The sequence below is a fragment of the Mus caroli genome, chromosome 7 (genome assembly GCF_900094665.2).
Source record: "Mus caroli chromosome 7, CAROLI_EIJ_v1.1, whole genome shotgun sequence".
Taxonomy (NCBI): Eukaryota; Metazoa; Chordata; class Mammalia; order Rodentia; family Muridae; genus Mus; species Mus caroli.
In genome coordinates, this window is record NC_034576.1 from 94831154 (window position 1) to 94852723 (window position 21570).

The 21570-nt window shown below is 37.5% G+C and overlaps 1 protein-coding gene across 6 annotated transcripts in view; it reads left to right on the top strand.

Annotated features, from left to right (window-relative positions):
• Nucleotides 1-21570, top strand: part of Dlg2 (discs large MAGUK scaffold protein 2) — a 1891758-nt gene that overhangs the window by 1288880 nt on the left and 581308 nt on the right. The gene's annotated exons all lie outside the window — the stretch shown is intronic.

Consider the following 21570-nt stretch of genomic DNA (forward strand, 5'->3'; position numbering starts at 1 on the left):
CTCCGGAGCTTCTGCAGCTCTATTCTGAATGCTTTGCTATTAATGATGATTTGGCAGTAGATTTTAATGACGTACTACAGGATGTTCTCCACTGTGTAATACTGATGTAATCTGACAGACAGCTACCACACATCTTCTATTTCATTAATGAGAGGAGTAATAAACTTCCAACCCATCCACAAAGGCAGATGCACAGCATCCCTGCAGAGCTCTGAAAACTATGTGGGAAGGACCTTGAAAATGACTTCTGACAAATAAAGGGAACTCTGCCACCCAGCCCTAATATATTTGCAAAACACAAAAGAAATGTCAAAGGCCATCTAGGAAAAGAGTGTCAGAAAGCATTATCAGGATACTTATATCTTTCTAATGGTGAGGGTAAAACTGTTTACTTACCCCCACTAGGAAGTGAAGGAGCATGAATAGTTAGGGATCTAATTGGCAAACATTTCAAAGGAGTTGTAATTTCCAGTAACAATGACCAGTCCCCAAAATTAGTTAATTTGGAAATAGGGATCAAAAAACTTGGTTAAAAAAAAAGCATAGGTTTAGCACAATTACATTCATAAGAGTAGATATATCTCACAACTCCTCATATTTACACTATTTAAAACAGTGAAGGATTAAAATTATGTTTACTGCTTTATTATATAACCACATAATATTAATCATATTAAATTTAAATACTATTTCTAACAGTGAAGGCTTAAAAATATGTTTACTATGTTACTATATACTCATATAATATTAATCATATCAAATTTAAGTACAAGTAATTGTTAAGTTATATTTCAATATCATTTTAGAATACTTTATAATTCCAGGAATACAAAGCATATCTCAATTGCATTAAACAATTTTAAAATCATTTAATGTAGTTTTAAAACACAATCAAATATTAATTAAATCAAACTGAAAAAAATACCAAAACTCTTCATAAAATTTTTAAAAAGTTTTGAAGTGATCTTTTCTTTAAAAAATAAAAGAGAGGGAAAGTTAAACATTGGAGAAAAGTGGTAGACCCCCACAGTCTGGTTGAAGCTTCTCACCAGCTGAGAATAAAGGACTCCAGCACAATTTATAATACTGTTTGTGAGGGTTAGTGACAGATATTAGCAAGCAATTTACTTTTTAAAGAGAGAATCACCCTTAGATGATTAGTTATTTATAAACTCAAGATGCATAATTTTTATGGTCCTCTCATACAAGAAGCAAATCTCAACACTCTGAGGGATGGAATCACTGCTAATTATTTTTGCAGTGTCATATTTCATTTTGGTAAAAAACATAATCAAAAGCTCACACATGAAAGAAATATTTAAGAATGACAGGTGTGTGGTGGCCATATGGTTTGTGAGGTACAATACAAAACAAAAATGGTAAGCCATCTTAACCCAGAACCTATGCAACTAAACTGGCCTCACTGTGTACTTGATTCTTCTCTCCCCGAGTTGTCTTCTTTATTTAGAGATGTTTTATATGAAAATAGTAATGAGCCAGATTTAAGACGTGACTGTGTATGACTTTTGTTAGGATGTTGTTTGTCTCTAAGACATCTTTTCAATCTCAGACAAGGTTATTAACTTTTGTTTGCAGTGAAGTTGCCCTTACCTCTCTGCATCTCTATGACCTCAGATTTTATTGTAGCTTCTGTATTAATGTCAGGTGCACCTTGGGAACTATTCTGAGAACCCATTTATATTTATTAGCAACTCCTGAGAATCATACCTCAAGAAATTAACAAAATCCTTTAAATAACTTGTGAACATAGTAATGTTGACTCTCATTTGAGAAATCCACACCCCTACTCTCATTTGAGAAATCCACACCCCTACATAGAGGTGTTTTATTCTTTCACTGAATAACTATTTATTAATTTCTGTACTTAAAAATATATGTAGAATAATTATATTAAATAATAATTATTACTTGTGTTATATTAAAATAAATACAACATATACATTTATATATACATATATAAAACACACACATAAATACACATATGAGACCTGAAAGTATATGCATCAATCTGTTAAAAGTACTGGCATCTTATTAAGGATTTGAGGTGATTTTAGTTCTTCTTGCATATCTTCTAAACATTTTAATAATTTTATAATTCATTAATGTAAAATGAAAAAGATAATTATTACCCTGTGAGCTATCACTCAAGTATAAGTTAATACTATGGACCTTTTCAAATTTATATTTATATTTCCTCTTTAATTTCCTGCTATTCACTTTCATGAGTCAACAAATTTTTCATTTAAGTTTAATTTTTATTGAGTGTGAGTAGTCTTAAAGAAATTTACATAGGAAGTTAATTGTTTGCCAGATGGAGTCTTTAAAACATTCATTATGGACTTTGATAAAATTTTAATGGCATGCTAAATAGAGAAAGTGAAATTAGGGGAAATTAGCTCAAATGAGAGAGAGAAAGAAGAAAAACTACACACATTTGTAAATGACTACCCTTCTCTCCAGAGCTGGCAATGTGATTAGTGAGGCACTGTGAAAGATTTAAGTTTATATAGCCCATCTAAGTCCAGGGCCTATGCAACTAAGCAGGTCTCAATATGTGCTTGATTCTTCTTCCTTCCCCTATTCAGTATACACACATCTTTAAGAGATCACTGTTTTATTAGCTTGGTGCATAAGTCAGCAGATAACTAGAGGCTAATATCAAGTTGAAAGAGAGAGAGAGAGAGAGAGAGAGAGAATTCATTTGGAGTCAAGTAATGTCAGGTTCTAGTCTGGATTCTCATAGGTACTTATATTTCCTACTGTTAAGCAAGCACTCCTTTTCTATGTTTCCATGTTCTGGGACTTCCAATCATACATTAATTTGTCACTTTCCATTAATTGTACACCCCCAAATTCTCTGTGCCATGAACTGTCTTCGGCAGAGTTCTCCCACAATTCCACAATCTCCATTAATTTCATGGTTTCCCCATAGTTTTCATCCTTTATGTCTGTCATTCCTTTACACACTCAATGTAGCCTAGTCCAGGATTCTCAATTCCCATCTCATATATTCTTTGCACACATTTAACATTTATCTGATTTGTTCCATGCATCAAAATCTTAGCTCTGTTTACCGGTCATTAAACCCCCTTTTATTCATTCTATGTCAGCATGCGAGCTGCTGGCCATGGCCAAGGAAACACTCAGCTTGCATTAAGTTCTTTAGCATTGACCTATACCTCTCAAAACTCTCCTGAAATATTCTTAAACAGTTCACTAGGAAAATCAATTTCTCCTTCTCTGAGAAAACGTTCACATTTCCGTGACATCTTCAAATCTCTAAAGCCCTCTCTTCCTCATGGTTACTGTCAACTGAAAACTGCCCTCCGTGCATTCTTGAGACAAAGTAAGAAATGGTTTCATGATTTCACTTCTACTTTATTTTTCTATGACCATGTGGCAAGGAACTTTTGCCAGGAAAGTGAAAGAACGTGTCTGTTTCCTTTTGGGGAGAGTCCTTAGGTTGTGAGCTGGATTTCAAAACGTCTTACTCATTGGAAGACTGCTTTTACAGTGATCATCCATTCTTCTGTGTTTTCCATTTCCCTGGGTTTTCCCTTTGACATGAACATGGCATAATATCCCTTATTAATGAGATGACTCACTCGACCAAATATGCCCCTGCGATATTAACCATATCTGGCCATATTAGACTATTTTGCTTGTAGGACAAATGTATAGTTTTATTTGCCCATTGTTTTTCTTGTATGTGTTGTTCTTTTTTGTTTGTTTGTTTTGAGATAGTTTTGCTTTTATGGCCTAGCACTTGCATTGCAAAGAGGATGAGCTCAATCTTGCAACAATCCTCCTGCATCCCAAATGCCAGAAGTGCAGGGATGTGGTACAATAAAATACCTAGCTCTTACTTCATTTTAACCTACTTATGGTCCGCCCTCCGCACACACAGACAATTTAAATTTATCTCTGTTACGGTTATGATGTTTTCTGTCTTGCCCAATCAGAGCATCAGTTCTCGGTCCTAATTGATTTGTCAGGATCTTTGGTATAGGTGTTTAGCTGTCACTAGGTCATCAAAGATGTCTTCTTTTGAAAAAAAATAGAACATAATATTTTCTGTGCTCTCCTTGCTTTGCCAGCTTCCCAGTTGTGGTTTCCTCCCTATTGTTCCTGAAAGTGCTATATTTTGTCAGACATCAAGTGAAAATACCCCTTTACCAGCACTCCTTCTAGAGTACCATATCTCATCCAGATCCACACCTTAAACTCCTCAGTTGACTCCCCTCCTGAATCTGAAGCTGTGACCTTGTTCCTCAGCTATTGTGCACAGCTAACTGTCAGTCTCACATATTTGCTTAAATACCAAGGGGTCCCCTTCGCCTGGACTGAACCCCTCTGTCCAATGCTGCTTCTCTTCTAACAGTCCTTGTCTGAGATCAGTGGATCTGCTCTTTCCCTTATTATCCAGCCAAAATTATCTCTGAAGTATCATTTATTTATATTCTTCAGGATCTATGAGTAGGACGACATATACTTCTATAAAATACACATATCAAAATCAACCTGTTTTTATTACCTATGAAAGCAAGCTCACCCATGCCTGGACCACTCAGGTAGCCTGGTTCACTGTTCTCCAAGTAATTAGGTTAGTAGTTTTCAAAATGTAACCCAGGCTGCACCACTTTTATTATTAAAAACAAAACAAAAGCAAAAACTCCCAAAGGATGAGAATTACACTGGACATCATTATCCGTAAAGCATTATCAAGCATTATCAGACATCTTCCCTGCTCCCCTCTCTTCACACATCTTGCTCCATCTGCACTGACACTCTTGGGATTTCCTCAAAAAGAAATCCATGCTTTTCTCACCTCAAGCCCTCACTTAACAGCTATTCTTTCTGCTTGGAGGAATCTTCCTTTACATGCTTACATCCCTCAATCAATCATTCATTCATATATATATGTATATATATATACATATATTATATATATGTGTGTGTATATATTATATATAATATATTATATATATTATATTACATGTTCTTTCTCCAGATTGTTAATACCCATCTCTTTCAGAATATATGGTATTCCTACATACTCAGTTACTTCTGTATCTCATTAGCCTAAAATAATCTGTACAGTGTAGTAGTAATCAGAAAAGGTATGTGAATCACTTGTAACTCTGCTACTGGAAGGACAGTGAAAGAGTTGCATGGAGCCTGGTATAAAAACTGTTTTAAAAATACTTACTCTAATAGTTGCTGTTCAGATGACTTTGAACTCCATGTGTACCTTCACTGGACCACAGTTTTCATATGAGGGAATGAACCTAAGGTGTTTGTATTTATCTCAGATGATGCTTGAAATTGAATCAATCAATGTAAAGGTTTATAATATCGTGCACATATATTTTTAATATCTCATTTTATTAATATGTCAGTTCTCAGAAGTATACCATTACTATTGAGAAACATTACTTTTAAAAGGAGCCAGGGCAAGATAGACATCTTGATATTTAGTTAAAGTGCTTGCAAGATAAGCATTAGTGTGAGACTTCAGATCACCAAATCTCACTTAGATGCTAGGAAAACATGGCTGCCCACCTGTATTTCCAACCTTATGAGACACATAGGTGATCCCTGGAACAAGCTTGCAGTCAAGACTAGCCACATCAGATGAGTTCAATCTCTCAATGATTCAGAGACATTGGCACAATGAATAAGGCAGAAAATGATTAAGGGTCATCCTAGAAATCAACCTTGGGCTTCTATATACGTATCATATACATGACTATGGAAAAAGAAAAAAGACAAAGAGCCTCTAAGTCTTAATGGGAAGTTTACAAGAGATGAACAAGAAGTCCTTCTATAACCTACCTTTTCCTTACTGTTTTTTTGTTTGTTTGTTTGTTTGTTGCAAGACACCCAAAGGTACAAAAATCATAGCCCTTCTACATGAACTTACAGTTTGTACATCTCCATCTAATCTCTATAACATTAATTAGATGCTAAACTGGTCACATTTAATGATATCTTCATAAAGTATATCTTGTGAACTCTGTTTTTATTACTAAAAGTCTGTGTTGCAGAGAATAAATAACTTTTCAGAATCTTCAGACAAAGCCACATATTCAGAAGGAGTGGATTACATTCAGTTAGTGTCCCTTTGAAGGACCACTTAAATATCCTCTTTCCCAAGAAGCTAAGCTTGCCTTTTCCTCTTGACCAATGTTCTTCACAAACACAGGTCTTGAACTTAAACTAAACAGGGCACAGAATCTGTCTCTCTCACTGCCATTGGAATGCCCTCATAGAGAGTATTTTATAATAGTGTTTTTATTTACCATACCATGAGACATAAAACAGCAAAACCAATGGACAATTTGAAGGCAAATTGACAACTCATTCTCTGCGCTAGAGCTATTGGACGCATTAGCCTTGTGCTAAACATAGTAAGCCCTATGAAGATCTTTCATGCGCCAATTTGTCAAGCTTTTACTAAATGTGAATAATGGACAAAGTCTGTAATTCATATGTTGCATGACACTAGAATAGTAAATAGTAACCATGAAGAAAAACAGAGTGTTATGGACATCTTGCCCCTCCCCAAATGAGTAGTTCTATGACACACTTCAGCTGGACTATGGGCAATGAGAAGAAAGTGAGCATATAGCAAGAAGCAGAAAGAGAAAGTCTTCCAGGCACAAGTAGCAAACTACTGTTCAAAGGCCCCCAGAATAGTCACATGCTCAAATTGTTTCAGATGAATGTGGTTTTCAAGCCATAAAACAAGAACCAGAAGAAGACAGATTAGAGAGACAGAACAGGTGAGAAAATGAATGTCCTGGTTAACATCGCAAGTTAGCTAATTTAGGTCTGAAGGCCTGAAGAGTATAGTCATGAGACTGGTATAGTCATACCTGTGGTGTGAAAACATTGCTTTAGCTGTAGCACTGGATCTTCATGTCATAGGACCAAGAAGAAAGCTCAGGTATGCCACTTAACACATAATTAATGGGAAAAATTGGCCAATGGTGGATGAAAATAGATGTCTTAAATGTATTAGAAATTATAGAACCAGCTGGGTGGTGAGGGTTCATGTCTCTAATCCTAGAACTTGGGAAATAGAAGAGGTGGATCACTGTTAGTTCTAGAACTGCTTGGTATACAGAATGAAACCCAGGACAGATAATCACGGCTACACTGAGCAACCCTATCTAAGGTGGAAAAAATTATAGAACTGATCTCTATTATTTTTTAGGATGGAAGAGAGGAGTCAAAGATGCCTACAGAACAAATTCCTGTTACTAAAAAACACTCAGCCAGGGGCACCTGTTATCTCTCAAGCCTTACTCATGCCCAGGGTTATCTGTCACTTTAGATGAGTAACTATCATGCCTCTGAGTGATTTGTCAGTGTTCTGTATAGGAGGCTAACAGACTGTGAATTCCTGGTATGATTTACACCATAAGAAGCTATTTCACTTGTGTGGATAATAGATTCAGCATGGCTGGGAAACCTTGACCAAAATGCATAACTGTGGTTGAACAAAGATGACAAATGCATCTCTGGTGACTCCTATAACGTCCCTCAGTCATTAACAAGGTAGGGATATTCTTTTCAACCAGTAAGATAATCAAATTGTAGCCATTTCTTAAAGTATAAATCTATGACTTTTCTTGGTTGTTATCTTACTCACAAATAAGGCAGAAATAAGTAACTGACATATTTCGTCTCAAAAATTCTCACAGATGAATCCTAGTTTGAGTACAAAGTGAGTTACATGGGAATTTTGAAAATAGTTTTTTATGAAATAATGGATTACCCATTAAAGGTATCCAATGGCCTGACTACCTTCATCCAGATGTCTTGAAGGTTTGATTTTTTTAGGCCATATTGTTTGATTCCACACTATTGATCATTGTGAAATTTCCTAAATTCAAATAGAATTAAATATCTATTGCATTAAGTAATGTGGAGAACTGGGCTTCTGAGCACCCCATTTTTTCTAGGCTGCCTTAGTTCTTTTCAGTTACTAGTAATAAAAATGATAATCAGAGCCCAAAAAGATTGTTGATGGGTTTTCAATATTATATTATATAGCCAGTCAAAGCAAGGCCTCATTCCAGTTTTGTTAAGTAATTTTGGATAATAGATTATTTCCTCACACAAACTCCGTTCTATGCTTAATTATGATGTATCTTTTCAGTATGCTTGAAACAGATTCATGTGCTTAGCCCTCACGGTGACACCAAGGGAAAGTGGTAGACCCTATTCAGGAAGTGGAGCCCAGTGGCAATCCCTTAGGACACTGGAGTGTGCTCTTCAAATGTACTTCACAAGAAACTTCTTGATAGTTCTTGTTCCAGTCTTTACAAGGAGGGAACCTGTTTCTGTTCTCTACTTTCTCTGGAAGAGATGGGACCATTGCTTTCATGTCACTCCTACCATGGAGCATCCGTGGCTATTGCTCTCACCAGAAGCTATGTACCTATTTTGTTCTATCTTGCCTCAAAAACTATGAATTAAATAGGTCTTTTATATTTCTAAGTTAGATCTCCCAGGTATTTTATTATAGTGACACAAAGCTGACTAATGCACCGCCTGACAGAATCTTCCGTTTTCTAAGTGATAATCAGATCTCTTACTACTGAAGAGAGATGGTAAAAAAAACAAGTTTTTGAAGTAGAATATTCATGACAGGCTTTAAGCCACTTAATACATTCACCATTAAAGCAACCTGTTACTCTTTTCCTTCTTTCGATAATAAAAGAACAATTTTTCCAAATTGGCAGGCAGAATGATGGCTAGTGACAGGTCTGTGAATTTTGGTCTCTATTATCTAAAAAAAACAAACCAAAACAAAACAAAAAAACAAAAACAAAAAAACCTCTGATTTAAGAGCCAACAGACTTTCATTTGTGTAGAAAGCCTTTCACTGTATTAACTATGGGACTCGTATGTCAAAGAAAAAAATGGTAGAACTGAGGTATCTGCAGAGTCATTAATCTAACTTTTCTTTGGATGTAAACGTCAAAGTCTCAGGATCAAGATATGCCTTGTAAACACACCTCAAAGGGCAGATTTAGATTAATTAGCACCAAGAGCTTTAAGCAAAAACTCAGCTGCTGACTTCAACAATTTTCTTTCTTTTCTTTTTTTTTTTAACCTAGCAGCTCCCAGCTGAGTTATCCAACTTTAACATCCTGTTACCAGCATATTAACTAGCACTATCTGTCTATGCATGGACCTGGGCCTTAGTGGTCTTGCCTCATCTACAAGGACCCATAGAGTTTCTCTTGGGAGTGCCTTGTGATATCCTTCTTTCAGATGGGTCTTAACTTTTCACTAGTTTCTCCACAATGATACTTCCTAAATGAATAGCTTTTAGGAAAGAATATATATATATGTGTGTGTGTGTGTGTGTGTGTGTGTGTGTGTGTGTGTGTGTGTGTGTGTCTTAATCTGTTTGCAGTTGAACTCACAGATTGGGAAATGTATTAAAAAAAATGGTTTATTTGGTTCAGCTCTGGCACATGGAAAGTCCAGGAGAACAATGTCAGTGTCTGCCAAGAGCCTAAGGGCTGCTTCTTAATATGGCAGAAGGGCAATCAGGCATGCCCTATATCCACTCCTTAAATAACTGCTCTGCTCCTATGACAATGATGCCAATCTGCTCATGAAGACAGTGCCTTCATAAACTGCCACTGCTTAAAAGTCTCCTTTCTCCATACTAGAAAAGGGCAGTTAAATTTCAACCTGAGTTTTAAGGATGCTATAAAAACCATAGCAAAAGACGTGCATAGAAAGGATGGGTCTCTATCATGACCAAAAAGAGCCTTGTGATCGGAGGGAATACAGCTCTGTGACCTATTTCAATAATGCATAGATGGTTTATGATGTTGGCTGTGTGTGTGCCATGTATATTCAGGACTGTGACAGAAGTACTGAAACTGGAGAATCTTGGAAATAACAAAGGTCCAGGGAGCTGAATAGAAGGATGCCCAGCAGGCACACCTGACCTACTAAATTTTAGATCTCAAAAAATGACAAATGTTGGTGGATTTGTCATTGACAACTGAGTGAAGCCTAGCAGGCTATATTTTCCTCTAGCTCAACTGCCAGGCTATCAGGAACAATAAACTACCATTTTTAGTATTTTCCACAACTATCAGGCTAGCAGAAATATAACCAGCAATTCTTAGTACTTTTCTTCTTCACTTTTCAGACACATCCCCAACTATTTCATAATTTTACAGTGTTGTTTGGTGACTAGAAAATCTGTATATTACTTGGTCATTTCTCCTCATGAGAAATTGCATTGACATCCATCATCTTTTTCCAAGTTGACCCTATGAGCCTCCTAGTTTGTACTTTAACCCTTTCCACCAGACAGACGTTTGTTGCTTGTCTGCCTGTTGATTTATTTTTTTCTTTTTCTTTTTTTTGTCACCTCAAACTTACACCATTTTTAATTTAATTTTATTTTTTATTAGGTATTTATTTCATTTACATTTCCAATGCTATCCCAACCCCCCCCACAGGCTCCCCCCCCCACTCCCCCAGCCACCCACTCCCACTTCTTGGCCCTGGCATTCCCCTGCACTGAGGCAGATAAAGTTTGCACGACCAATGGGCCTCTCTTTCCAATGATGGCCGACTAGGCCAGCTTCTGATTCATATGCAGCTAGAGACACGAGCTCTGGGGAGTACTGGGTAGTTCATATTGTTATTCAACCTATAGGTTTGCAGATCCCTTTAGCTCCTTGGTTACTTTCTCTAGCATCTCCATTGGGGGCCCTGTGATCCATCCAATAGCTGACTGTGAGCATCTACTTCTGTCTCACAAGAGACAGCTATCTCTTACCATGTTCTCAACTGTCCTTAAGTTTGCTACAGATAGCTGTCTTCCCCCACATGACCTAGGACTATGAACTCCAGGAATAAGCCCTGATTGTTCTGCTGCTAACACATCAGTATGTCCCTAGACATCTTGAAAGGAGAGTGTGTAACCTATTCTGGTTTCATCAGGAGCAAGTCTATAACTTCTTAGAATTCTGAGACAGAAGTCTGTCGCCTTCCAGAAAACAAGGATGTTTCTATGTAAGAGAGCAGCTGGAAGCCATTTTATAACAGGAGAGACTCCCTGCTTCCAAATGAACCCAGCATTTTAGATGACAGAGTAAATAAATGGGAGAGAAAACAGCCTTGGATACATCTTGTAACCATGAACAGACCAACCCTGAAAACCTCTGTCTAAATTTTTGTTACAGGAAATAATCCATACCCATCATGGTGTTTTGCTGTTTGAATGGAGCCTTGTGTTGTCTTTAAGGAAAACAAACTTTAAGTGTTGTAGGTGATTATAAAAACCCCAAGGAATTTGCTTAGGACCCTCATGAATGTGCCTCAAAACATTCCTCTCTGAGAGCTGTCTTCTTTCCTGCCTCATTTCATGGAATTGGATCCTCTCTCCACTCTTTCAGCCACCCATGTGGCAATACTATCCTGATGCTGGTCTCTTCGCCTTTTCAAAGGATTCCTCCCTTCCTCTTCTCTGCATATCTCCTCATTTTTCCAAAAGGTTTAGTACTCTGTTGCTGAATTTATTGCTGCTTCATCCTACCTGACCCCGAACAACAAACACCTGCTTGACTGGAGACAATGGAAAAAGGGGAAAAGCCCAGGAAGAAAGAAAAACCCTGGTATCTAAATATAGTGCCCTTTCATATAGAGATGTGAGGTAGAGAGAGACCCAAAAGTTATTTTAAGTGTTAGAGACACCATGAGAATGTGTAGGTTTAACTGTTTATATTTTATCATTTACTTTGACAAGCTTGACACTTTTTAATATTTTAAATAATCTTTTGGAGAAAATGAATGCATGTATGTATTCTGAAGCTATTCATAGGCATCAGAATTTCCCATGTTAAATGATCTGATTCTAAAAGCTTGATGTCCATGAAGAAAAGGACATCTTTAATTTCAGATAATTAATTTTGTTGATCTTAAAATTGTTCCTCACCATATTATTGAAATTTCACCTGAACAACTTCAACAGTGTTCAACCCAGATTGCATATCTCTTTTGAAAAGTACACACTCCACCATAGTAAGCTTGTCCATCCTCACTATCACCTCTGTGCCTCCTACTTGTCAGTGAGTATCTCGTATCTACCTTTTATAGGCTAATAATTATGTCCTTGGTTTACTTGCTTTGTATCCCCAACATGTGGGGTAAGATAGAGAGATGCTCAATGTTAAAAATGAAATTCTGCAAAGACATTAAACTAACCAGGATTAACCACTCACAAATTAATCCCCTACCATCTCACAAGTTTGCATCTTGCTGCCATTTTAGTTTATGAGATGGAAGCTGATTGTCTTATGATGGGTTCCCCATTGACTGCATTGATATTCAGTGAGAGATAAGAGAACATTTAGTAAGAAATGGTACAAGTTACATATGGATGCCAAGAGTTGGAGAGCCAGAAAAGTCAAAGTATGATTCCATCTGAGTCTAGGGCCAATGTCCTACAAAACGCCTTTAATCCCAGCACTCGGGAGGCAGAGGCAGGCGGATTTCTGAGTTTGAGGCCAGCCTGGTCTACAAAGTGAGTTCCAGGACAGCCAGGGCTACACAGAGAAACCCTGTCTTGAAAAACCAAAAAATAAAATAAAATAAAATAAAATAAAATAAAATAAAATAAAATAAAATAAAGTGGAAAATGAGAAGTTTAAGAAGAAGCCATGGGTTTGGCTTTCAGGGCACTATCTCAGGCAATAAAATATCTATCTTCTTTACACAGAGAGAATTCTCTCTGCTGCCTTCTTTGCCTACCTGTGCTCTGTTGATGAGGGCACTTTTCTTTACCCAGCCTGCTAATTCACATGTTAATTCTTTTGGAAATACCCTCAAAGATACCTCCAGAAATAGTGTGTTACCAGTATTCCGGCTATCTTTAGCCTAGCCACACTGATATGTAAAACTAACCATCACAATGACCAAGACTTTGTTTTGCTCTATTTGCATTTGTAAATCATAATCTGGAATTGAAAATTTTCAGCAGAAGTGACACCAATCCTTTCTTTGCTTTGCATTGGATAAACTAAGCCACCATTACATACAGAGTCCAGAAATTGAATTGCAAGACATTGCTAGACAGTGCTAAAACAACCAACACAAAAGTCACGGGCCCAAGACCCAGGCTAATAGCAAGGATCCAATACCATCCTTTGCTTACAGTCATTGAACTGTCATTAGGAAACTGTGGTTTCCAGAGGTTAGTAATGAGTTCAAGGTTGTAAGAGAACAGCAGGAGTCCTTTTTCTTTTGAATATGATCCAATTTTCCTGCCAAAAGCTAGCAAGTACCCATAAGATCTTAGTAATGAGAAAGAGACAATTAGTATCTTAATATTCAATTTTGGTAACTAAAATATGACTTCATAAAGTATAACCAATGGGTTTATTCCACTCTATATTTGGCCAGTGTTTAAATAAGTCTTTTGAGGAGATGCATGCAACCACTGATAGAGCATTTGCTACCATGGTTCCTATCCACTTTGATTTTACCAGAACTAAAGGGAAATTGGGAGATTAAATCTTCAAGTCCCCAAACAGCTGCAAGAGTTCTTGCTTTAATCTTTTTCCCTTTATAGTTTTTATCTTGATGTTTTTATTCAGTAGTATGCTAATAAGAGGTACAGACTAAAGACAATTTTTTTCTCTCAAAATAATGTGTATACGTATTTAACATATAATACATAAGCATACATGTGTGAGTATATGTGTGAACCTATATTCATACATAACTATTTTGTTCATATATTTAATACATTATTTCATTGCATTGTGTATGTACATATCCTATATGCATATACATTCATTTCAGTTATCTATATTTATATATGTACTCATAGATAATACGTCAATGAATGGATATCTCTAAGAGTAAATAGACAGGAATAAGAAATGTTCTTTGTAAGCTGGAGCCAATGCTTAAGATCTATGGGTTTTGATGGTAGCAGCTACAAGGATGCACTATTGTCCTTATAGAAAGGTTTATATCATTCAGTAAGGCTGAATCTTGTCCTAGTTAGTACTGTCAACTTCACAGCCAAGAATCACCTGAAGAACATATCAGTTGAATAACTATATTTATCATGTTGGGCATTTATCAGTGGACACATCTGTGAGGAATAGACATGTATATTTAGTTACTTTTCTGTTGTTGTGTCAAAACACCACAACCATAAGTGATTTATTGAACAAAGACTTTATTTTGGACTGTAGTTCCTGGAGGATAAGGGTGCCAAGTTCATCAGGAGGCAGGGCAGCAGGTGGAAGGACTGGCTGAAGAATCAGGAAACTGAGATACCACATCTTCAACTGAAGCACAAAGCAGGAAATGAGAGCTGGAAGTGGGGCTGAGCGATGTATTCACAAAACATATAACCCCCCTTCTACTCTGCCTAATTCCCCAACACCCAACTCTCCAACAACCCACCCCTAAGATCCCAGCCCTAGTGATATACTTCATCCTGCTAGGCTATACTTTCCACTACCTTCCCCAGTCAATTCCATCAATTGGGGGTCAAGTGTTCAAATATCTGAGCCTAGGGGAGGATAGTCTCATTTAAATTTCTACCAAGTGGGATACACTGTTCCCTGGGCATGTTGGTTTTTGGTTTTTTGAGACAGGGTTTCTCTGTGTAGTCCTGGCTGTTCTGGACCTCACTTTGTAGACCAGGCTGGCCTCGAACTCAGAAATCTGCCTGCCTCTGCCTCCCAAGTGCTGGGATTAAAGGTGTGTGCCACCACACCCAGCAATGGGTATGTTGTCTTATATTGTATAAGAAAGCTAGCTAAGTATGAGCTGCTGAGTTAGCATTCAGTTATCCTTCATCATTTCTACTTTAATTTCCTTCCCTGACTTTCCTCCGTGATGGACCATAGCCTGCTACCTGAAATAAACCTTTTTCTCTCTTAGGTTCCTTATGGTTATGACATTTGCCATAGGAGCAGACTCTGAAACTAGAAAATACCTCATGTATTAATTATCTATAATGATTATCTCCTGCCATAATGGATCAGGGCCACTGTTTTAAAAACAAACACACTGTGGAAGAAAGAACTCCAAGCATTTGTCCATGATCAGCAAAGCAGTGTGTGGCAGAGCAGCTTAATCTTCCAGTTACACTAGCATTGCTCAATGCCACCTGCAGGTGTGGCAAATACAAAATACCTTTTAAGGGTAAAAGGCTTATTTTTCTGACAAGCTGTGATTTAGATCACCTCCAAGGTTTTACTGCATTTATCATCAGGAAAATTAAGTCAAATGATATATTATCCTTTATTAGCATTCAAGACGCAGTTGCAAGACAAGGACAGAGATAGATAGTGATGTACTTTTTCTGTTTAACAGTACTTTGAAGAAAAAAAAATAACAGAAAGTGATATTGCTTTTGTATTTTAGCATCTTCCTAATGCAAGAAAACTAACATAAGTATCGATCCAATTATATGTTGGAAATTTTCTGAAAGAAAGTAGATCCATATTTTCTGAAAGAAAATTAGCAAGCACACGGCAGACAAAGTCATTTCATTTACTTGATATAATACCTGCATTTTTGGTATATCTCATATTTTAGTATTACTACATTATTTTCACATTATTTTTGATAGTTCATTTCCTTCTTCAAAGTGTTATGTGAAATAAGAAAATAAATCCTAGTGCTTTTCATTTTTCAAAAGAGCAAGAGAACACAAAGACCATTTAGTGTTTCCTTGTGTTTTCCAAGGCCACTGAATGCATAACGAAGGGCATCTTGAACCTCCAGCCCAGCTCCTTCCTGTGATCTCTTGCTGTGCTTCTGGCTTTCTTTTAACACTAAAAGCTTCCAAATCATTAGCCTTCTCCAGTAACACTGTCCAAACATCAAAATACAGTCAATGATTTCTCATCCAAACTAAGCTGAAATCAGAGACAGGCATTCTCTCCTAACAAATTACATTGTTAAACATTGCCAAATAATTTTTACCTACCTTTTGAAAAGCAACTGTCATAAATGTTCAAGACCATGAAATATTTTTACTTACTGTGATATCTTTTTTCTTTTTCTCATAAAGACTCCCGCTTTCTTCTTGTTCCGTCTTTTGGACTCCTCTTCTTCCTTCATTGTTCCCTGTATAGTTTCCTCCCTTTGGCAATGTTTATGATTATTATTCTTCCTCCTAATGTTTCCTCCTGTCTTGTTCAGCACAGAAGATACTGCTCATGCCAGGTTTGATCCCTAGCATCAAAAACAAATTCATTGCACAAGCAGGTATTAAAGGCCCGTCATGGTACCAGTAGTTGCTGACTTTCTCTGTGACAAGTGTATGAAGTGCTATGATACAATAGTGACTCTATCTTCCTTGGAGAGCCTAAGAGTTAGAAGGGATGCTACTGTATAAATAGTATCATCACTCAAACAGGACCTACCCTACCTTGCCAGCCAATCTTTGCCATTTTCTTAACCTATAAAATTATTCCATGACAAATGCCTACAACAAGGGGAGACTGGATCTTTTCATACTCTTTGTTGAAGCTAAAGAAAAATCCAGGCATTTGCATGGGACAGTTGTTAAAATGAAGCATGGCCAAGAGTATGCTTTTAGGGAGCTACTTTCAGTGATAAGATATATGAAAGTCAATATATTTCACAAGGAGTGTTATTATAGCTTTAAGACTAAATTCATGCTGGTATCCTTAGCCACTTCCTCTTCATGCACAAAACTTAAAGACTGGCTGTCTTCAGCCTGGAATGTTCAGATATGAATTATAGTACAAGTGTTGCAGTGCAGTCTGTCACATCTGGCAGTGCCTCAAGTGCTCAGAGGTGAGCAGATCTACTTCGCCAACACCATCAGCTGCAGTTGGATTGCAGCACACTGCTCTGTTTAGAAAATCCATAAAATGTTGATTTGGCTTCTGACTAGAACAGGAAGCTTTTCCAATATGTAGAATAATGTAGCTAACCTTTGGTTAATTAGGGATATAGGTTCTAGAAAGCCTAAAGGAACTAAAATTTAAAAACAGTTATTACAACATAGAATCACAGCAAGAAAATAACATCATGATACAAGCACAAAACAACAACAAAAACAGGAATATGAACAGAAGAACCCAGGACTAGTAAGTTAATATTCAATAAAGGTGTCAAAACTATAACATTGGAGAAAAGACAGATTCTTGAACCAATTTTGCTGGAAAAAAATAAAAGCTAGATATCCACGTGTAGGAAAAGGAAGGAAGGAGGGGAGGGAGGGAGGGAGGGAGGGAGGAAGTAAGGAACTAATGGGGCTTAGAAAGTTGTCTTGATGGTTAACAGCAATGACTATTCTTCTAGAAGATATAGTTTGATTCTAAGGACCTACATTATGGCTCATAACCTCTATAAATCCAGTCAAAGATGATCTAGCATCATTTCTGGCCTCCAAGGACACTAAACACATGTATGGTGCACAGTCATACATGCATAAAAAAAACCACCCATACACCCATGATTAGCAGCTTCATATCTTTCACTATATAAGAAAATATATTAAATCAGACATCATCATATTCAATGGAATAAAGAAGATCAATTATGGAAATATTGCATGCCTTCATGCACATGTGAGAACTAGAGCACACCCACTTCTATGTGACATGGCAATTAGAGGACAGTCTTAGAAAGGGAAAAAGGCAGGCAGGGAAGTACAGAAGGAACAGGAGAGGGACACTGGGACTGAATAAAATCATGATACATGATATACTTGAACATAAATGTCATTATGCTTTGTAGAACAAATATGCTCTAATAATTTGAAAAAAATCTTTGAGTACTCAAGCCCTTCATTTACATTGTCTAGTATTTTCATGTAACCTGTGGATATCACCCCCATGTATAAATTATTATTATGAAACTTTCCAATGTACATTGGTGTAGACACTGTGACAAACTGCCTGGCCTGCACTTAGCAACGTTTTACCTATTGCCACAGGCTGTTTCTGGCCTAAAACGTTTAAGCATTTCACCTATAAATAAAGATTTTTAAAGCTAACCATAATACAGCCAGCAACTCAAGATCAACTCCTTTAAAATGGTTCAATATACAATGGATGTGCCGTTCTTGCCAACTTTGCCTTTCTAGAATCATTAAGAAAAAGAAAAAAAAAAAGGAAAACCAAGTTTATTAAGACAAAACTAGGAATGTGCCTCTGGAAGCTCCCTCTGGTCCTTGCTCTCCGGTTACACTGTTGTTTCGATAAGTTTTTGTTTTGTTTTGTTTTTTCCTTCAGCGGAAGCCAAAAGGTCTGAATCATTGGGGTAAACACAGAGGAGGCTAAAGAGGCAGTCTTGTCACCACTCTGTGGCACAGAAAGCACTCTAGGCCTGTTGCAGTAAAGGAGAAGTGATTTCTCTTTCCACTATTGCCTCCAAGTGGTTTAGGCTTTGTGATTTAAAAACAAACAAAAACAACAAAAACCACACAGCAGCTCAGTCAGAAGACTGTGAGTGCATACTTGTAGATGGACCATTATATCAGCTTCCCTCTTTCTGGAGAAGGCTCTGGGACCATTGCAGAAGAGAAGGCAGAAGGAATGTAAGAGCTGAAGGATGGAGAGGAAGATTATGTCATGTTATTCTCTGGGTATGACATCTGGTCTCACATCCTTGAACTTACAGCTAATGTGGTTAGGGCACAAAACGTGTAAAAGTTCGACCATGCATGACGGCCAGGGTGACACCCTTAAGGCCCTCTCCCCTAGCTGAGAAGCCATTGGCAGTGAAGATTTCTAGAGAAAGCAAAGTCACTTTTCTTTGAGGGTTGGATACTGCTGGTAGGTTGCACAAGCCTCAGTAAGTAGCCTAATGACAACAGGGTGGCTCAAATTGGACTCAAGTGAGTTAAAAAAAATGAAAGTATGTATATAATATATATATTATATACATACTTTATACATATATAAATATAAATATATATTTATATATATAGTACAGGAGTATTATATATATGGAGTGTTATTTATTTATTTTTTCATTATCTTTAATCTTTTTAAACAGTCCAGTCTTTATCTCCTTCCCAGTCCACCCTCCTACAGTTCCTCATCCCATTCTTCCTCCCCCATCTCCAAGAGGATGTCCCCACTCCCCCCACCCTGCCAGGCCTCCCCACTCCCTGGGGTCTCAAGTCCCTTGAGGATTAGGTGTCTCTTCTCACTGAGGCCAGACCAGGCAGTCCTCTGTTGCATATGTTTCCCAGGCTTCAGACTTTCCTGGTTGGTGGCTCAGTGTCTGAGGGATCTCTGGGATCCAGGTTAGTTGAGACTGCGGATCTTCCTATGGGATCACCCACCTCTTCAACTTCTTCCAGTCTTTCCCTATTTCAACCACAGACTTCAGTCCATTGGTTGGGTATAAGTATCTGTGTCCATCTTGGTCAGCTGCTTGTTGGACTTTCAGAAGGCAGCCATGCTAGGCTCCTGTCTGTAAGTATAGCATAGCATCAGAAATAGTGTTAGGCCTTGGCGCCTCCACTTGAGATGCATCCCAAGTTGGGCTAGTCACTGGACCTCCTTTCCCTCAGTCTCTTCTTGTTTTCAAGTCCTTTCTTTCAGATTCTGTTCCATCAATTGAAGCATTCTGAAACTATAGTTAACCGGAATTCCATTCATTGGTTATCATTTCCAGTATACAGCAAATATTATGTAAATCACCGTGTCAACTTGTTTCAGACATAGGAAGGAAGTCATCTGCACAAAGAATTCACTTTTCTGAATGATTTTTGTCCAGACCTGGGTGGATAGTCGGTAGGGAACCCACAAATAGAGAAGATGACTGTTTTCTGGAAATCTGAAGTTTGTTGTTAAATTCATTCCTTGTATTACCTTTTGAATCCTCCTTACAATTTTCTGAAGTTATTATTATCATATCTGCTTTCCAAAATGAGGCTGTGAGTGGTTGGATTTGAAGAAGATACACAGTTCAGAAGTGGTGGAGCAGACATTTGAACTGAGACTGGCTCAAACGAAAGTTTCCCAAGGACTGGCCTGCCTTATGGTTTGGTGTTTGCTTACTGTCAATGCTGTGGGCTGTTTCATACAATAGTCTAACTCTCCCTATGGAAAACTTGGCCCTCAAATTGCTAATATGGGGATTCTTTGCTTGGAGTTCCAAGAGAATGCTTCCCAACCTGAACACAATCTACATATGTGCTCAATGGGGAACAAATGTGACAGCATTAAAATAAAGGCAGGACTTGCTGTAAAATCAGCTTTTTAATTCTCAGGGTTCTTAACTAATAAGTTAGGCTTAGATAGTTGTGTATCACTCTTGGAACCTCAAGCATGGAAATTAATTATTAACCCAGTTCACATTTATATGTACAACTTATATTGGAAATAGATTTTTATTCTTTCAGCCAATTTTATGGTAAGTGTCCACATATACAAGTTGACTAAGGGACATGTCTTGTGTGATCAGAATAATAAAATATGTGTTGATAATTACCTTGAGAACAGATTGGTGCTTTCCAAGCTTCTTTTAGCTTTGAAAATGATGTCAACTGTAATTATGAGTGCATGATATACAGACAGCACTCTACAAACACTATAATCTTGTCCTGTCCCCTGAGAACCTATGCCCTCCAGCTTATCTGGAAACCTCATGTACAGAGAACTGGTCTTCTTATTCAACACAAGGGCTACTTTCCTCTTTCCTTTTAATGGTTGTGAGTTCTTCAGAATACAGGAAAAGATTAACTAACCATACTTAGGTGGTTTCATATGAAGCATATCAAAGCTGCATAGCTTTAAAACCTCAAGAAGAAGTCAAACCTCCTAACCATTTATAAGCCACTTTGGCATTGCCAGACCCCAAGCTACCCCAGAATTTTCTGACCATCTAGGAGGCAGCCACAAACTTCACAATAGCAGCCCTAGATACTCCATGCCTGAAAACCAGTGATTGTTGAGCCAGGCTGCTTCTTGCATGTCCTGTGACCTTGGTCTGTTTAGAACGAATCTGTGGAACATTACATCATGTTTATATTTTTTTCTGTGGCTCTTTACTGAATCTGTACTCACATGCTGTTCCTCCCTTGGGTAACCCAGTAGAAATTCCCCAGGACAAACATTCTCAGATATTTCAACCTCCTGCTTTGCATGAGTGGAATAGGTGGAATAAATAACTAACTCCTAGGAATTTTGAGTCTAGGATTTCTTGAGCCTGGATGGAAGTACACTAAATTTTAGCATACATGAGTACCCACTCAAGTATCTCAGAGAGATTCTAGCAACTTATCAAATGAGCTTTGAGCTGACTGCAATCTTCTGACCAGTATTTTCTGCCAGATGTTGGATGCAAATCTCAGTTCTAGTCAGTCATCGCCTCTTCGTTATTAGCCTTTTTCCACATCTGTTGAGAGTATATTCTTTTCTTTTTTTTAATTTTTAATTTTTTTATTTTTTATTACATCTTTTCCTCAATTACATTTCCAATGCTATCCCAAAAGTCCCCCATACCCTCCCCCCTACTTCCCTATCCACCCATTCCCATTTTTTT